Source organism: Bos grunniens, chromosome 6 (assembly GCF_055505025.1).
Source record: "Bos grunniens cultivar Pamir isolate PY7600 chromosome 6, Bosgru_T2T1.0, whole genome shotgun sequence".
NCBI classification, from domain to species: domain Eukaryota; kingdom Metazoa; phylum Chordata; class Mammalia; order Artiodactyla; family Bovidae; genus Bos; species Bos grunniens.
Window position 1 is genome coordinate 56328663 of NC_141170.1, and position 19807 is coordinate 56348469.

Genomic DNA, 19807 nt, shown 5'->3' on the forward strand with positions numbered 1-19807 from the left:
TGTAGTTCAGCAAATTTTGAACTTCAACCCCTATTTCTACATGTAAAAAATTTCTACATTTTTGATGTACTGCTTTAGACCAAATTTTAAAGTTAAGAAAGCCTGAATTGTGATTTTATAGTCTGATCAATATGAGCTCCTATTAATTTGATTCTGTTTCTTTTTAGAACTTCAAAGAGAAAAGTACATGGACTCTTCTTTCAACTACTTGATTTCTAATAGCTTTGAAATCCTTGCATCTGTATATTTCTCTCCTGAGTTCCAGGTAAAGTTCTAACAGTGATGACTCATCTCCCCTTACATAAGTACCATAATGACTATTTCACACCTGTTCTCTCTTAGCTGTCAACAAAAGTACTGGGTCAAGTAAGGAAAAATAAATAATTTTTTCTTTTGTTAATGATCAGATTTTTAACCCTGAATTTTCCATTATGTGTTTTCATTTTTTGTCTGCTTATTTTGGATTAATTTAGCTTGAGCCACCCCTTTCTTGCAGGAATTTTTGCTCAATTTTTATCACCTTAGATCTAAAACCTTACATTTCAATTATTCTTGATATTCTGTTCTATTCATTGTGCATTCTCCAATTGGGAGACTCATTTTGTTTTTTTTGAAATACATTTATTTCTCTATCTATCTATGTATCTATCTATCTATATGAGTTACCTGCTTGATATTATGATATTAACTACCCTTTTTCCAGAGGTCAATTTACTGTGCATTATCTAAGTTTGCTTGGCTCCCTAGGGTAACTTCTTTTGACAGTGTTCTGCCATGAGCAATATTCTTATCCAATTCCTAATCTTCTAATTCACTAGAATTAGCTACGTCTTCTGCATGAACAACAACAACAACAAAAAAAAAAATAAGCAAATTATGCCATTGACCTACACTTATCAAAGAGTGTTTAGAACATCTCCTTTCTCCATTTCCCTTTCATGCCACAAATCAAAAGGAGTTCGTTTTCTAACAGACTTTGATTTTCACCTCACTTCCCTAACCTGAAACTACTTATCTCCAACCATAAACCCCTGAACCCCTGTTCTACAGCAAGTTATTTCTGTTTTTGCATAAAATATTTATCTTTCAAAATTTTGTTATGAACAGGATGATGTAAATTGAATGAAGCCCTTACTGAGCACTAAATATGGGACAAAATTCAACTCAAAATTTAGCATGTTTAATCAGAAATTCACAAATTTAAAAAAATTCCATTTATCTGTAACTCCAAACCCTGACTTCTATATGAAAGTATCGATACCTTCTGAATGCATTTCAATTGATTTAGGAATCTATTATGAAGGGCAATTCTAAAATGAATATACACATCTCATCCAAGAAATCCTCTTCTAACAGGAAAGGGAACACCAAGCTGGATCATTCCTTGGGGTGCTGTTATGATGTCAAGTATAGCACACCGGGCCGGGTGTCTGCTGAGGTGCTTGTGCTGTCCGGCAAAGTACTGCCTCTATGCCACTCCCCTCTGCATAGCTCGCAGGGGTGCTGCATCTAACAGAAAATGCTTTTCTCTTTTCTTATGTAAATTCCTCCCCTGACACTCAAACTCAAACATAATACAATATTGCTGCAATGCTGTCCCAGTAACATGAGCATGTTCTGAACTTGACAAGTTTGCTCCTCTGAGATCTGTGGCTGCTGTGACATTACAGTGTGGCCTGAATGTCCTGGACTAGTTTCCCTGAAGTCTTAGAAATGACATTAAACAATGGGAATAACAGGCACCGAACTAATCTTGTAATTTTTTTTTTTCTGACATTGGTCCAAGTTTTTCCTTTGCCTCATTTACCAGAAACACATCTTTCAGAGCCTCCAGGACTGTTACTAGGGCACCTTGTCATTTGGAGGACATTTGGTTTCTGTGTTTTAATACCTGAGCAAATGTTCAATGTGAACCGATGCTTTTATTTCCCTTAGGGAAGTTCTATCCTTTAAAGTGTTTCCATTTTAGAATATCAAAACAATTTTCATTATATAATTCTTCTTGAAAATGAACAAGATAATATAAAGTTTAGACCCAGATTTATCCTTGAAGTTCCATAAAAATATTAACCTGTATTTCTACCATGAAAAAGAAAAACAATATTTAACTTCCTCTTCACCAGAACAGAGGCAAACTAAATACTTATTTTCTGCTGCATTAGTGTAAAGTGATGCTTTTATTTGTTCTTCTTGGACACAATTATTCCAGGTCAATTCTGAGAAGAGTGTTTAGGGCCAGGTTTACAATTTATATCAAATTTAATAAAAAATTAAAGTTGTTCAGGTATGCATTAGTTTTTATAATTTTGCTTATCTAACCAATGTTAAATACACATTCTGGAAACACAACAGAATGCAATTTTGGAAGCAAATAGATAATAGATTTGATATTTATTCAAATCTGAATTAAGTCAAAGTTTAATGAATTTATAGAGTTCTCCATTTGTGTTTTATTTAGCTTGCAGACAGATTCTGATAACAAATAATTCTTTCCTTAGAGTCAGTTTGTGATTAACCAACTTCTTTTTTCACACTAAGATCTCACCTTGCTAAAAAAATGTTTTATTAAAGAGGTTTGCATAAGAATACATTGTTTGCTCTACCGGTTCTAAAATGCACGTCACATACCCTACTTAATTTTGCCTAAGAAAGGAGTTTAAAAGTAATTTTCTTTTAATTCTGGTAATATGCAAACACCACATTCTGTCACCAAAATCTATCACCACATTCTAGTCCATCTCATTCAAAAGAGATAAAGAAACATCATGTGAGCTCTTTTAGAATTAAAGTGTATGAGAAGTAAAGTAAAGGTTTACACACACACTTAAGCCTTTTCATCACTGTTATATGGAGACATAGACCACAAGAGAAAAATGGTGTAATTTTTAAGAACATATGTGCATTGAATCCAGAGTCTATGGGTTATAATGAACCCAGCTCCATAGCTGATAGCTTTGCAATCTTAGCTAAATCACGTAGCCATTTGGTATCATGATTTTCTTGTCTGTAAAGTTAGAATGTTAATATGACTACCTGACACACAGTAAGCACTCAATGATGCTGCTATTAACTTTACCATCATCAATATTATAATTCATGCAATTTTTTCACAATCAAAGTAGAAGAAATACTTTATGAGGCAGAAGATGCAAATGTAATATGAAATGTTTATTGGCAATAAAGGTATGCGAGCAACTTTAATTACACAAGTTTGAGAGTATAATTTGAGCAAAATGGGCTATTGTAAAAAAATAAAATAATCTATCACCCAAAGAAGCCTATAATAATTCAAAAGGTAAGTAATGATTAATTAGAGTTTTAAAATAAATTCTACTGTAGATATTGCCAATCACATAAGCATCTTCATAAGACAGAGAATACAAATATTTCAATTTTTCAGGGAAAAAAAGCTTAGTGCTTTTAGTATTTTAGTATATCAAATATTTGGCTTCCCTGTGGCTCAGCTGATAAAGAATCCACCTGCAATGCAGGAGACCTGGATTCAATCCCTGGGTTGGGAAGATCCCCTGGAGAAAGGAATAGCTACTCACTCCAGTATTCTGGCCTGGAGAATTCCACAGACTGTATAGTCCATGGGCTCACAAATAGTTGGAGACAACTGAGTGACTTTCACTTTCACTTCACATTCATAACAAATATTGGGCTTCCCTGATGGCTCAGCATGCTAAGAATAAGCCTGCAGTGGAAGAGAAACAGGAGACCTGGGTTCAATCCTTGGACTGGAAAGATGCTCTAGAGAAGGAAATAGCAACTCACTCCAGCATTCTTTCCTGAAAAATCCCTTGCCTTCCTCAGTTCAGTTCAGTTTAGTCACTCAGTCATATCTGACTATTTGCAACCCCATTGACTGCAGCACGCCAAGCCTCCCTGTCCATCACCAACTTCTGGAGTTTACTCAAACTCACGTCCATTGAGTCAGTGATGCCATCCAACCATCTCATCCTCTATCATCGCCTTCTCCTTCCACCTTCAATCTTTCCCAGCATCAGGGTCCTTTCAAATGAGTCAGTTCTTCACATCAGGTGGCCAAAGTATTGGAGTTTCAGCTTCAGCATCAGTCCTTCCAATGAATATTCAGGACTGATTTCCTTTAGGATGGACTGGTCAGATATCCTTGTTGTCCAAGGGACTCTCAAGAGTCTTCTCCAATGCCACAGTTCAACAGCATCAGTTCTTCAGTGCTCAGCTTTCTTTATAGTCCAACTCTTACATCAGTACATGACTACTGGAAAAACCATAGCTTTGACTAGATGGACCTTTGTTGGCAAAGTAATGTCTCTGCTTTTTAACACTCTCTCAAGTTTGGTCATAACTTTTCTTCCAAGGAGTAAGAGTCTTTTAATTTCATGACTGCAGTGATCATCTGCAGTGATTTTGGAGCCCCCAAAAAAGTTTTGTGCCTTCCTGAAAGTGAGGTCGCTCAGTCGTGTCCGACTCTGTGACCCCATGGACTGTAGCCTACCACGCTCCTCCGTCCATGGGATTTTCCAGGCAAGAGTACTAGAGTGGGTTGCAATTTCCTTCTCCAGAGGATCTTCCTGACCCAGGGATCAAACCCAGGCCTCCCGCACTGTAGGCAGATGCTTTACCGTCTGAGCCACCAGAGCAGACAATTTTTAAAAGCCATCTATTAGCATTAAAGAGCTTCCCTGGTGGCTCAGTTGGTAAAGAATCTGCCTGCAATGCAGGACACTCAGGTTCCATTCCCTGGGTTGGGAAGATCCCCTGGAGAAGGGAATGGCTCCCCACTCCAGTATTCTTGCCTGTAAAATTTCATGGACAGGGAAGCCTGGTGGGCTACAGTTCATGGAGTTGCAAAGAGTCAAAAATGACTGAGTGACTGAGCACGCATGAACATTAACAATAAAATTTGCTAGCTAATGTGAATGCTGTAAGATGCATTAAGTACTACTTCTTTGCTCCAGAAATTTATCACCACATAGAAGTTGAAGGACTAGAGAAGGTACATTGGTTTTTTGCAGCTGTGAATCTGTAAAGAATAACAGGTAGCTGGTAGAATTGCCCATGCTCCAAACCTCCATTAGATTTCTACCCCTCGGCTTCCTAACTAGGAATCCCAACCTTAGTGTTAACTTTCTTTCAAGTAGAGTAAGACTCAGAAAACAGGTGTTGGCCTCTGTTTTATTTTACATTTTCATAGAGACATTTTTCATTACACAGGTCATTTTGGTGTTAATATAATTGGAATAGTGATACATAGTCCGTGTTATATTCCTAAAATACGAATAGCATATATAACTTTGATTCAACAAACAAAAACAACAAAAACAGAAAAATTATTTTATGAGTATCCACCTCTGTAGGGCTGGTCATCAACTTGGCATTATTACTACTTCTCTCTTTTAAGATCAGGAAATACATTTCCTAGTGTCTCCTTCCCTTTTTACATGTGAGGAAAAGTTTGTCACGGCAAAGAACTTTCATGAGATTGGAAGCTCAGCAAAGCAGAAGCCATTATCATAGTGGCCAAGGTAGGCAGATTCAGTAAGCTTCCAGATGCTTCACTGGCTCACACTTTGTGGTCAAAGTGGTTCACAGACTTTTACAACATCATGATGGTACAGGCATTTCTTACAATCTCATTTTCTCATTCTGCTTCAGAGATGCTTATGGGAAAATGTCAGGGAGACTCTTTATCCAATTCTACAGACACAGATTCAGATATTTAGATGCCTAGCTCTTCTATTAGGTAAAAAAAATAGGCAGTGAAATTCCTATATTAAGTGCTGTATTCATGGACTACTTGAAGCAGCCCTGTTTTTCTAGCCAGAGAGTAATATACAATCTAAATGGATTAACTGTGGAATGAACAAAATAAATCTTGAGACACCAAGAAAAAAAAGTCAATAAAACTGAAGCATGGTACTCATTCAGTATAGCAAGGAATAGTATATATTTCAATATTTTAATTTTGTAAGTGAGACTATATTGCTTATTGGTATATATAAAATAATGTGTATTTCATATATTCTCAGCAATAAATTAATTTCACTATATTCAACAGTTGATAGACACATGATAATGACTTCTTTTGTTAGTATACATTTTTTACATGTGAAATAATTTCCTTTTATATGTGCATATGAATAACTTCAATTTAAACATACTAGTAACATTCCTTATGTTATATATGTTTTCCAAAGGAAAATAGCCATTTCAGTCAGTTCAGTTCAGTTCAGTTCAGTCCAGCCACTGAGTCATGTCTTTGTGACCCCATGAACTGCAGCACACCAGGCCTCCCTGTCCATCACCAACTCCCGGAGTCCACCCACACCCATGTCCGTTGAGTCGGTGATGCCGTCCAACCATCTTATCCTCTGTCCCCTTCTCCTCCTGCCCTCAATCTTTCCCAGCACCAGGGTCTTTTCAAATGAGTCAGCTCTTTGCATCAGGTGGCCAAAGAAGTAATGCTAACTTAGTATGTAAAAAACACTTCAATAAAGTAACCAGTTTTCTCTTGAACTGATCATGATTTTAAAACATAAGACAGTTTTAAGGCACTATTCTTCACCTGTAGTTGTTAGTCAGCATGCATTAAATGCATTTTCATGAATAGTGATTATCAAACATCTATTCATAAGTTTATAAATTACTTATTTTTTTTATAGTTTCATCATAACTTTCAGACATGAGTACAAATATGCCATACCTACTCTACAGTATTCATGGTCCAACCCAAAACTGTTCCACCAACTTTACTTCAGTACAATTAATATTCAGTTTCAGTTCTTGTTTAAATCTTAATGTTTGCAAGTTATTATCAGCCATCACAACTATACATTTAATGTTTATTTGGAAGCCAAAAGATACTTACTGATTTTTAAGACCACTTATTCCATCATAAATTACTCAGAAATACCACTTGTGAGTAAACGCTTGAACTTTTAGAAACACAGGTATTAACAGGTCGATAATCTGTCTCACTTTATTCTGAAGATCTGAATTGCTTATATCTCTACTTTGTTGTACATATCATTAACAAAAAGACATCATATATAACAGCTGGTAGGTTTTATTCTCAAGTGTTTTTTTTAGAAATGATCATTTGAATAACTGTGATAGAACCCAGTATGCAGAAGTGCACATAAAATAATGAACTAATGGCTTTAATTTATGAAGTTGATGACTATTTTGCTTCAGAATTAGTGTAAGACACTTCATCTGATTATCTTTAGCAGTGCTGCCAAAACGATACTGATGTATCAAGAAATGTACTTAGAACCAAGCTTTTTATGTTCAGTAAGTCCAAGAAAGCCAAGCCAAAAACTCTTAAATACATGATAACTGGCAGTCCATATACTGTCATTTTCTGTCAGATTCTATTTACCGTAAAAGCAGTTTCAAGTCACATCCTGGCAAAACTCACTGTCTAAAATATATCATTTTTAACAATGCTGAGTTTGATCAATTTTTCTTTCTGTTACTTCCAATAAAGCTTGGCTTCTCTCTTTCAGCCTAATTTGTTTTTATCATGAAATGATAAACAGATTGATTCTGACCAAAAAATCAAGATAGGAAATTGTATTCAGTAGTCTATCTGAGTCTTCCTTGGGACTGACAGCTGCAGTTTGAGTAGAGGAGACAGAAAGTCATTTGAATTTATTTATAAATATTATCAAACATTAAATTGATGATTTTCTTTAGAGTTCTAAATAAATATTTCTTAATATTCATTTCATTAAAAGGATTTACAAAAATAATGCATTATATAATTACATAGAGTAGGTGTGCTTAGCTTTCATCTACTTGCACCTTTAAGTCAATGAGCTTAAGATCTCTGACCTTTCACGTGTTCAACCTCAGTTCAGTTGCTCAGTCATGTCCGAATCCTTGCAACCCCATGGATAGCAGCACACCAGGCCTCCCTGTCCATCACCAACTCCCAGAGTTTACTCAAATTCACGTTCATTGAGTCAGTGATGCCATCCAACAATCTCATCCTCTGTTGTCTCCTGCTCTTGCCTTCAATCATTCCCAGCATCAGGGTCTTTTCCAATGAGTAAGTTCTTCACATCAGGTGGCCAAAGTATTGGAGTTTCAGCTTCAGCATCAGTCCTTCCAATGAATATTCAGGACTGATTTCCTTTAGGATGAACTGGTTGGATCTCCTTGCAGTCCAAGGGACTCTCAAGAGTTGTCTCCAACACCACGGGTTAACAGCATCAATTCTTCAGCACTCAGCTTTCTTTATAGTCCAACTGTCACATCAGTACATGATTACTGGAAAAACCATAGCTTTGATTAGATGAACTTTTGTTGGCAAAGTAATGTCTCTGTTTTTCAATATGCTGTCTAGGTTGGTCATAACTTTTCTTCCAAGGAGCAAGCGTCTTTTAATTTCATGGCAGTCAACATTTGCAGTGATTTTGGAGCCCAAGAAACAAAAGTATCTCACTATTTCCATTGTTTCCCCATTTTTTTGCCATGACGTGATGAGACTAGATGCCATAATTTTAGTTTTCTGAATGTTGAGTTTTAAGTCAACTTTTTCACTCTCCTCTTTCACTTTCATCAAGAGGCTCTTTAGTTCTTCTTCCCTTTCTGCCATAAGGGTGGTGTTATCTGCATATCTGAGGTTATTGATATTTCTCCCAGCAATCTTGATTCCAACTTGGGCTTCATCCATCCTGGCATTTCCCATAATGTGTTCTGCAGATAAGGTAAAGGTGCATATAAGCAGGGTGACAATATATAGCCTTGATGTACTCCTTTCCTTATTTGTTGGTCCATGTCCAGTTCTAACTGTTGCTTCTTGACCTGCATACAGATTTCTTGGGAGGCAGATCAGATGGCCTGGTATTCCCATATCTTTAAGAATTTCCCACAATTTGTTGTGATCCACACAGTGAAAGGCTTTGGCGTATTCAATAAAGCAGAAATACATGTTTTTTTCTGGAACTCTCTTGCTTTTTCGATGATCCAACAGATGTTGGCAATTTGATCTCTGGTTGCTCTGCTTTTGCTAAATCCAACTTAAACATCTGGAAATTCACAGTTCACGTACTCTTGAAGCCTGACTTGGAGAATTTTGAGCATTACTTTAATACTGTGTGAGATGAGTGCAATTGTACAGTAGTATGAGCATTCTTTACATTGCCTTTCTCTGGGATTGGAATGAAAACTGACCTTTTCCAGTCCTGTGGCCACTGCTCAGCTTTCCAAATTTGCTGGCATATTGAGTGCAGCACTTTCACAGCCTCATCTTTCAGGATTTGAAATAGTTCAACTGGAATTCCATCACCTCCACTAGCTTTGTTCATAGTGATGTTTCCTAAGGCCCACTTGACTTTGAAAGGTTGTTGTTGAATCACGCGAATACACTGGGATTCTTGGGCCCCGGAGGAGAAGAATTCAATCCGGGGCCAGAGACGAGGCTTGATCGCTCAGAGCTTTTGTGTAATAAAGTTTTATTAAAATATAAAGGAGATAGAGAAAGCTTCTGACATAGGCATCAGAAGGGGGCAGAAAGAGTACCCGCTTGCTAGTGTTAACAATGAAGTTATAAGACTGTTCTATACATCAGTGTCTCTTTTGCTGTCTCGTACACAGGGTTATTGTTACCATCTTTCTAAATTCCATTTATATGTGTTATTATACTGTATTGGTGTTTTTCCTTCTGGCTTACTTCACTCTGTATAATAGGCTCCAGTTTCATCCACCTCATTAGAACTGATTCAAATGTTTTCTTTTTAATGGCTGAGTAATACTCCATTGTGTATATGTACCACTGCTTTCTTATCCATTCATCTGCTGATGGGCATCTAGGTCGCTTCCATGTCCTGGCTATTATAAACAGTGCTGTGATGAACATTGGGGTACACGTGTCTCTTTCCCTTCTGGTTTCCTCAGTGTGTATGCCCAGCAGTGGGATTGCTGGATCATAAGGCAGTTCTATTTCCAGTTTTTTTAAGGAATCTCCACACTGTTCTCCATAGTGGCTGTACTAGTTTGCATTCCCACCAACAGTGTAAGAGGGTTCCCTTTTCTCCACACCCTCTCCAGCATTTATTATTTGTAGACTTTTGGATCGCAGCCATTCTGACTGGTGTGAAATGGTACCTCATAGTGGTTTGAGGGAGAGGGTGGGAAGATTTGGGAGAATGGCATTGAAACATGTAAAATATGTATGAAACCAGATGCCAGTCCAGGTTCGATGCACGATACTGGATGCTTGGGGCTAGTGCACTGGGACGACCCAGAGGGATGGTATGGGGAGGGAGGAGGGAGGAGGGTTCAGGACGGGGAACACATGTATACCTGTGGTGGATTCATTTTGATATTTGGCAAAACTAATACAATTATGTAAAGTTTAAAAATAAAATAAAATTTAAAAAAAAGAAAGAGAAGAAGTGAAAAAGAATAAAGAGCAATATACATTAAAAAAAAATGAAGTTATATAATCCAAAGAATATCTGGAAGTTGTAAAGACCTCATCAGACCTACTCCCATAATTTACATTTTAAGATAACACTGTCCTTAGCCAAGATACATCCTTGTAAAGACCAGGTCTATTCCCATAATTAACATTTTAAGATAACAGAAGGTTGAATCCAAAGACTGTCCTTAGGCAGGATACATTATTGTTATATAATCCTGAGGAATGTGGAGAAAGAAAAAAAGCTTGTCCTTTCTTCCTCCCTGAGAATTCCAGACCCCTCTCTCCTTGGGGACCCCTAGACTCCCTATCAACCTGCCTAGGAACTGACTCTCTCAACTTCACATTCCAGGATGTCTGTCTCTAGGTGAGTGCTCATACCATCGTGGTAGTCTGGGTCATGAAGTTTTTTTTTGTTTGTTTGTTTTTGTTTTGTTTTGTTTTGTTTTGTTTTTTTATAGTTCTGTGTATTCTTGCCACCTCTTCTAATATCTTCTTCTTCTGTTAGGTCCATACGATTTCTGTCCTTTATTGTGCCCATCTTTGCATGAAAGATTCCCTTGATATCTCTAATTTTCTTGAAGAGATCTCTAGTCTTTCCCATTCTGTTGTTTTCCTCTATTTCTTTGCATTGATCACTGAGGAAGGCTTTCTTATCTCTTCTTGCTATTCTTTGGAACTCTGTATTCAAATGGGCATATCTTTCCTTTTCACCTTTGTCTTTAGCCTCTCTTCTTTTCTCAGCTATTTGTAAGCGCTCCTCAGACAACCATTTTCCTTTTTTGCATTTCTTTTTCTTGGGGATAGTCTTGATCACTGCCTCTTTTTTTTTTTTTAATTTAATTTTATTTTTTAACTTTACAATATTGTATTGGTTTTGCCGTATATCAAAATGAATCCGCCACAGGTATACATGTATTCCCCATCCTGAACCCTCCTCCCTCCTCTGTCCCCATACCATCCCTCTGGGTCATCCCAGTGCACCAGCCCCAAGCATCCAGTATCGAACCTGGACTGGCGACTCATTTTATACAGGATATTATACGTGTTTCAACTTATACAATGTCATGAACCTCCATCCATAGTTCTTCAGGCACTCTGTCTATCTTATCTAAACCCTCGAATCTATTTCAATTAGTGCTTTATTATAAGGTAAGGATTTTCATTTGCTTCTTATGTTGCAGAGTAATATAAAATGAGCTCATCTTGCCTCTATTACCATAAAACTTTTGTTAAACTGAAGCCTCCACTGGTTTGGAAAAGAGTTCCATATTTTAAAAAATGACACAAATGAACTTATCTACAAAATACAAATATACCCACAGACATAGAAAACAAATTTATGGTTATCAAAGGGCTAAGGATAGTTAAGAAGGATAACTGGCAAGGACTTTTTATACGGCACACAGAAATATACACAATGATTTGTGATAACCTCTAAGGGAAAAGAATCTGAAGGATGGGTCAATATATATGTATAACTGAATCACTTTGCCATATACCTGAAACTAACACATCATTGTAAATCAACTATACTTCAATAACAATTTTTAATTGAAGGGAGTCCAAATCTGAGGGCTTAAATCAACTTCAGGAGCTTTAGAAATAGATGGAGTTCTTGTTCTTCAAGTTTGAAAGTCCAGTATAAAGTTGTTTTAATCCATTTGATTTCAATTTAAGTACTCAAGTAATTATATCTGTGTGTGTGTGTGTGTGTGTGTGTGTGTGTGTGTATAAATGTCATAGAGGTAACAACTAAGCCCTGCAGGCATTTGTGTTTTTCCTGGAGTCTGAGTGAGTGAATGTATTGGACATATGTATATATAAAATGTTTACCCAAAATAAGACAACTTTTTCATAAAGTTTATAAATCACCTAAGTATTCTTGTATGAATAGCACTCAGTGCTTTATGTCTTGTCAGCATCTGGTTTCATAAACGAGAGAAACATGAAAAAAAAGAATCCCTCTCTCCTCTTCACCTTGAAAAGTGCACAGAAGGAAATGTCAGGACGATGCCTTGCTTCTCTGTCAACATTGACTAATTCAACATGGAAGCACAAATTCCAGTTCTAACTAACTTTCTAATAAAATCCTCAGACAGAATCTAATTAGCTACATTTCAAAAACCCAAAGGAAATCACCACTGAGTGAAGAATGTTTTTTAGTCGATGTGTTCATAAAATTACCAAGTTAAAAGCAATTGTTCCAGGTGGTTCTGAAAGCTTACCAAAACCGTGGTTTCCTTTGTTATGTCACTTTCTGCATAATCCCCTTCTTCTGAACTTAAGAAATAAATATATATGCATACATACATGCACTAGCATACACACATCATAAATATTTTAGCACTTCCTAGAATCTCCTCACCACAGAAAGAGCTAAGTTATGTCACCTTTCTTGTCCTGAGGTCTCTCCAGGCTCTCTAATAAGGCCATAACAACCATTACTTGTTACTCACTTATAATGCTTAGTTATTACCAAAAGCTAAACAAATGACAACTGCCTTTTGTTAATATAACAGCAGATAATCCTGTGTTTTCTATGGGAATATCCTTTCATAAGTACCTTCTCAGAGAATGTCTGTGTCTACTTGACTTTCACCTGTATGGGTTACAAATGTCTGTGTCAAACTGATCTGTATCATACATGTTACCTGTGTACAGGATTAATTCAACCCCTCTTACATGTCATAAAAAGGGCTTCACAGATTATCCCCAAGTGATTCTACCCTATTTGGTACCACCCAAATATGCTCTTTACATCCATGGTGAACAGCTCATATTTTCTAAACTTAATAGACTCTCCTCTCAGCTGTGTTTTTACAGAGTCTGTTCCTCTACTCACAGTGCTGAATCTGGGCATTTCTACATCCCACCTCCTGAGTAAAACTTATTCCAGCTCTGAAAGCTGCTGGGGGCTTGTTTGCTATGCTGCTCCCACAAAGCATGGAATGAATCTCTATTACAGCATGAATTACATTGAATTGGAATAAACTGTTCGCTAATTTATCTCTTTCACTGGACCCAGAGGATTTTGAGAGTAAGATCACTCATGATTACATGCATAGTGTCCAGTATACTGCTTGGCACATAGTAGGCCTTCATTAACACCTATAGAACCAAGAAATAAATGGCATGAGGAAGAAAACCCATGTGTTGGTAATTGAAATCTGGAAAGCTTCCTCCACCCCACTGTGTTGCCTTGGTTAATCCTTAAATTCTCTCTTTCAGTTTCTGGGTGTCTTCCCTGTGCCAGCCAGTACTGTGCATGAGGCCAAGTCAACATCCCTTTAACTCAAATGGCGAGAATCCCACCCTCCCTGCCCTGCAGTGGGGAAGTTTGGTTGGAATTGAAGTAGCTGCATTCATTCATTCATATATTCATTTATTCAACACACACTTCAGTTCCTACTAAACTCATCTAAGACAGGATCAGCAGTCTCACTGGTACTTCCTATACCAGTTGCATTTTGTTGCTCCAAACACATAGCTTTAGCGAGTCACTGATTTGGCATTCCAGTTTGGCTCTTGACCATTCTTTCAACAGTAGTTTCTTGGCACATTTAGTAGTGTAGTGTAACAGCCTAAAAACAGGTTGCATTTTTTCCTATGCACTTCATTTACTAAACTATCCTAAGTTCATCACTTAGATTTATTCTTGCTAACGTCAGAGGAACAAATGACTAAACAGTGGAATGTTCACTAAATAGGTAATAGCTTACAATGCTACTATAAACAAGAGTAAATATTTGCTAATTTCTATTTTAAGATACAATCATTTGATCAAGTTTCTTTGAGGATTCTAAAGGAACTACAGTGAGCACATCTCTGTGCATTTTAAAATAACCAGGTATATTGCAGATATGATGTCTTTCTTTCCAATATATTATTGGAACCAGTTGAGAGAAAGTCAGGTTATAATCCCCTCATTCCAGAGAACTGAAAAAGTTTAAAGGAAATGGTAGAACAAACAAGACAGGATTCATTACATGAAGAAATTAGCAGCCAGAGCCAATTTTCTGGCAGAAACCAGAATTTAAAAAAAAAAATCAGTGGACATATGGCTTAGAGACATATGGCACATCATTTTGACTAGACAACCTAGATAAGGGCAAGAATAATTGTTTCAACTCTCAGGCTTCAAGACAGTGTCCCTCTAATTTCAATGAAATATATACATATGGAAGTAAGAAAATTATCTTTTTAACTGCTTATGGTGAAAATAGTTTTACATGAGAAATTTTGATCAGTCTTTCTTCAGACTCTATTCATTGTAGTATTTTTTACTAAACCTAGCAAATAAATGAAGACCATGAGACTCCTGTTTCTTTGAGGCCCAGTTTTAAGGTCTTCTGATAAGCAGAGAAGATCCATTTTTATATGTTACTAATAGTTCTGTCTTACCATCTAGGATTACCCTCAAATAATATACTTTATCAGGTGTAAAGTGGCAATTTTTTTTTAATTAATTTTATTCTATTCTCAAACTTTACATAATTGTATTAGTTCTGCCAAACATCAAAATGAATCCACCACGGGTATACATGTGTTCCCCATCCTGAACCCCCCTCCCTCCTCCCTCCCCACACCATCCCTCTGGGTCGTCCCAGTGCACCAGCCCCAAGCATCCAGTATCGTGCATTGAACCTGGACTGGCATCTCGTTTCATACATGATATTTTACATGTTTTTTACATTCAATAAGGCATCCCAGAGTATATTCAGACTTCAGTCTAACCTAGATATGAATTTAATCACATTCTCATTGTAGAAACTGCTTCCCAAAGATCCACATGTAATAAATAAGCTAAACCAACCATCTTCACCATAGTAGCAGGAATTATCACCAAACAAAAATAGTTTTGATCCTCTAATCAAATTCTCCAAGCTGTTAGGACTCTTTGTTTTTTCTATCCAGAAATTCAATCTGATAGAATCACTGAGAATAAATTCATAATGACCTTGGTGAGAATAGAAATTTTATCACAGTCAAATTGATAAAGGAATTGAAATAGAATTTTCTCTCATTGTCACTTTCCCAAAAAAATCACATTGGATACCCCCCTGATTTTCTGCCTTTGAAATGTTTTCTTTCTATTAAGGTCCACCTGGACTTTAAAGTAAAAGAATAGTTGCATCCTTACAGTGAAACTATAACATTTCTGAGGCTTTTCCTATTTCTAAACACTCAGAGTACTCTTGCCTGGAAAATCCCATGGACGGAGGAGCCTGGTAGGCTGCACTCCATGGGGTCGCTGAGGGTCGGACACGACTGAGCGACTTCACTTTCGCTTTTCACTTTCGTGCATTGGAGAAGGAAATGGCAACCCACTCCAGTGTTCTTGCCTGGAGAATCCCAGGGCCGGGGGAGCCTGGTGGGCTGCCATCTGTGGGGTCTCACAGAGTCGGACACGACTGAAGCGACTTAGCAGCAGCAGCAGAGACACTTGTTTTCCTTTAAATTATTCATGCTTTTTACAGACCTCTTGTTTCCCTAAATATATGTTAAACTCTATCCTATTTTACTTTATATGCACAGTATTCAGAACAGAGTCCAGAAATAATAGATGATTATGACCAATATTTTTCAACAATTTCACTTTTACATAGTGTTTTGTGACGGTTAGGGCTTCCCAGTGGTGCAATGGTAAAGAATCCTCCTGTCAATGCAGGAGGCACAGGAGATACAGTTTCAATCCCTGGGTCAAAAAGATCCTTTAGGGGTAGGAAATGGAAACATGCTCAATATTCTTGCCTGGTAAATTCCAGGGACTGAGGAGTCTGGTGGGCTACAGTTCATATGGTTGCAAAGAGTTGGAAATAATTGAGTACACAGCACTGCATGATGGTTAATAGCAGAGCTTTGAAATTCTGTCACTTAATTTTGAAATCTGGCACCACTATTAACTCACTGTGTAATTTTGGATAAATTACTTAATTGCCATGGACCTAGGTCTCTTCATCTATAAAATGGATATAATAATCATAGAGTTCTCTGAAGGTTTTTGCCAGAACAAAATGAGCTGATATACGGTATCTAGCACAAAGCAGATGTTCTCTAAGTGTCAGAAATTACTGAAGAAAGTAACAGTGTCTATATGAAGCTCTAATATGTGTCAGATAGTGTTGTGTTTTGCATGTATTGATCTGATATAATTTCTAAAAATGTATATGATGACATATATTATCAATATTTGAAGATAAAGAAGTTGATATTCAGAAGACACAAAATAGGGGAGTAAATAATAGAATTGAGTCAAGATGTTTGACCACAAAATATAGACTCTTTTGTTTATATACATAATAACTATGAGCACATATTGGGAACTCAGAACGTTTTATATCTATTATTTCATGTAATCTTCATAATGATATTTTTGTAGTCAAGAGTATTATTATTATTCAGATAGCTAATGCTTATAAAAACTAACTTGGTGGTTTAGTCACTAAGTCATGTATGACTCTTGCAACCCCATGGACTGTAGCCCACCAGGCTACTCTTTCATAGCATTTTCCAAGCAAGACCACCGCAGTGGGTTGCCATTTCCTTCTTCCCAACCCAGGGCTTGAACCTGGGTCTCCCTGCATTGCAGACAGATTCTTTACAGAATGAGCTACCAAATTCAAAAGTCAAATAACATATAGGGACAAAATTGTGAATCATGTCTCTCGACTTCCAAGCCTGTGCTCTTTTTGCCACATGATGGGTGATGAGGGCTTTTCTTTTGGTACATTATCCATGAATGCTATTCTATTGTTTAGTGAGAGTGGGCTCCTTGAAAACCTCAATATATTTTATCTGAATAGTGGAACGTTCCCAGTGATGACTGATTTTCTTGCCTTAGATCACACAGAGCCAGGCTCCACCGTGTTTTGTTTCTCATGTTACAGAATTCCTTACTTAACTCTCCCTGACAGGCATCCTGTGACTGGTCTCGATTGTGACAAGTCACAGGCTTTCCTGAATCACTGAAGACTGGACATAATTGTGCAATGATCATCTATTTTTGCATTTGCACATACTGCTGAGTCTGTGGACAACCATATTGTCAGAAACTGCATTTAGATGCCAACTGTATCAGACAAGTGTGCGTGCTCAGTTGCTAGGTCATATCCGAGTCTTTGTGACCCAATGGACTATATTCTACTAGGCTCCTCTGTCCATGGAATTTTCCAGGCAAGAATACTGGAATGGATTACCATTTCCTTCTCCGGGGGATCTTCCTGACCCAGGAATCAAACCCGTGTCTCTTGGGTTTCCTGCATTGGCAGGGCAATTATTTACCACTGTGCCACTTGGGAAGCCTGTATCAAGCATGCTTATGCCCTATTCGTAGAAATTTTAGATCTACTGATGTGAATAAGAAACAAGAACAATTGCATCTTAAAAATCTGTAAGCTATAAACAAGAGGCACATGAAGAAATTCTTGCACTATTTAGACATTTTTAACAGCAGATAAAGAAAAAAAAAGTATTAGTAGCTAAAAATCTAAGAATAACCATAGATGTTAGGAAAAAAGTAATTTAGAGAAATAATCCTGAAATATTATATTCATACATTCTTCTTCTGACAAAAGTGACTCTGAGAAGATGTTATTTGTTCAGCTTATTAACAATTTCTCTCTTGTTCTTATTATCTTGACTACAAATAATCTTCATTACATAGGAAATTATTCATATCTCTGCCACATTTTGTATGATAATTCACCCCAAAATCATTTTGATCAGTTGATCAGTGGTCAGTGACTCATAGAAATGATACCAAATATTATCTAACTACCCATAGATATGGGTATATAACATATATATATACTTAATATGTATAATATAAAAATTTTTGATTAAGTAATGAAAAAATAAAATTTTCTCTTATTACTATTATAATAATTATATGTGGTGGCATGAAAAAAGAATAACACAAACTCAAAACATGCTGTGAATGTTGATCAAGGTGTTAATGACTTAGTTTTCTTTCAATTAAATATTCATTTTGGACTCCTTTCAGAAACATTTACCAGCCAGGATAACAATACCACTAGCTGTTGTTACATCCATTTCTTTAATTTTTGTGTGATCCCTTTTTATGATTTTTCATTGTTTCTTTTTTCACATGTACCCAAACCAAAATAATATATAAAGAACTAATTCAAGTAGGTCTCCAGATAATAATTCTCCACATTTATATGCAGTTATAATGTCCTTCCAAAATATCCCCCTTAATACCATAGGTATTGTTTATTAAGAGATCTTGAACTTCCTAATATTTCTTGTGCCAGACCATCATCACTCAATTTACTTTCTCATCATTCATGAAAGCATGAATACTTTTAAATTGAAATGATAAAAGAGAATAAATACCAAACTCTTCTTATATGATTTTTGTGGCATTTCAAATTGGGCTTAAAATGCTTTCTGTAATCTCTACCAGTAGAGTTGGCTAATTGAACACCAAATACTTAAAAATCTATCTACTTGAGCCTTGGAGTGGATTCCAGTATCTCTAGTTCTTCTCTTTTACAATGGGGATCATTGAAACGACTGCTTTTGAACCTGGGATTATTTTGAACCAGAGGCAGAAAAGTTTGAAGTAGTGCTAATCTTATGCTTCTTTTGTTCTGGGATCTACATTTGTATATACCGTCAAAGAAAACCAAGCTAGTTAAAGTGGTAAAAACAGGTTTTATTTAGGAATGATCACAGTAGAGGGGAAAGAGACCTCAGTATAGAATTAGGCTCAATTCCAAACTGTCCAAGGACAAGTGGGGATTTATGGCAAGAATCAAATTGAGATGGAAACATCAGTGGCTGGGAGAATTCTGACTAAACCAACTTGACAGGATTCCCACTGAAGGCAGACCAGGATGATCGGATGCTAAGAGTGGAGAATTCTTCCTAAAGTGACTTAGCAGCATTCTTGCTTAAATTGGGCCTTGTAAAGACAAATGGACTTCCCAAGATGCTCAGTGGGAAAGAAACCACTTGCAATGCAGGTGATGTGAATTAGATACCTGGATTAGGAAGATTCCCTGGAGAAGGAATGGCAAACCGCTCCACTATTCTTGCTTGGAAAAACCCATGGACAGAGGAACCTGGGGGGCTATGGTCCATGTGATAGCAAAGAGCTGGACGTGGCTGAGTGCACAGCAAACAGCACTTCATGATGGTTAACGGCAGAGCTTTGAAATTCTATTACTTAATTTCAAAATCTGGCACCACAATTAACTCACCATGTGACTTTGGATAAATTACTAAATAAACTATCATGGGGTAGCAAAAGAGGTGGATATAACTTAGTGACTAAACAACAAAGACAAACATGAAAGCCCAAAGTTCAAGGCTGACGAAAGGATTCAAAGAAACCTGAGTAAAGTTTGGTCAAGGAGACAGTCT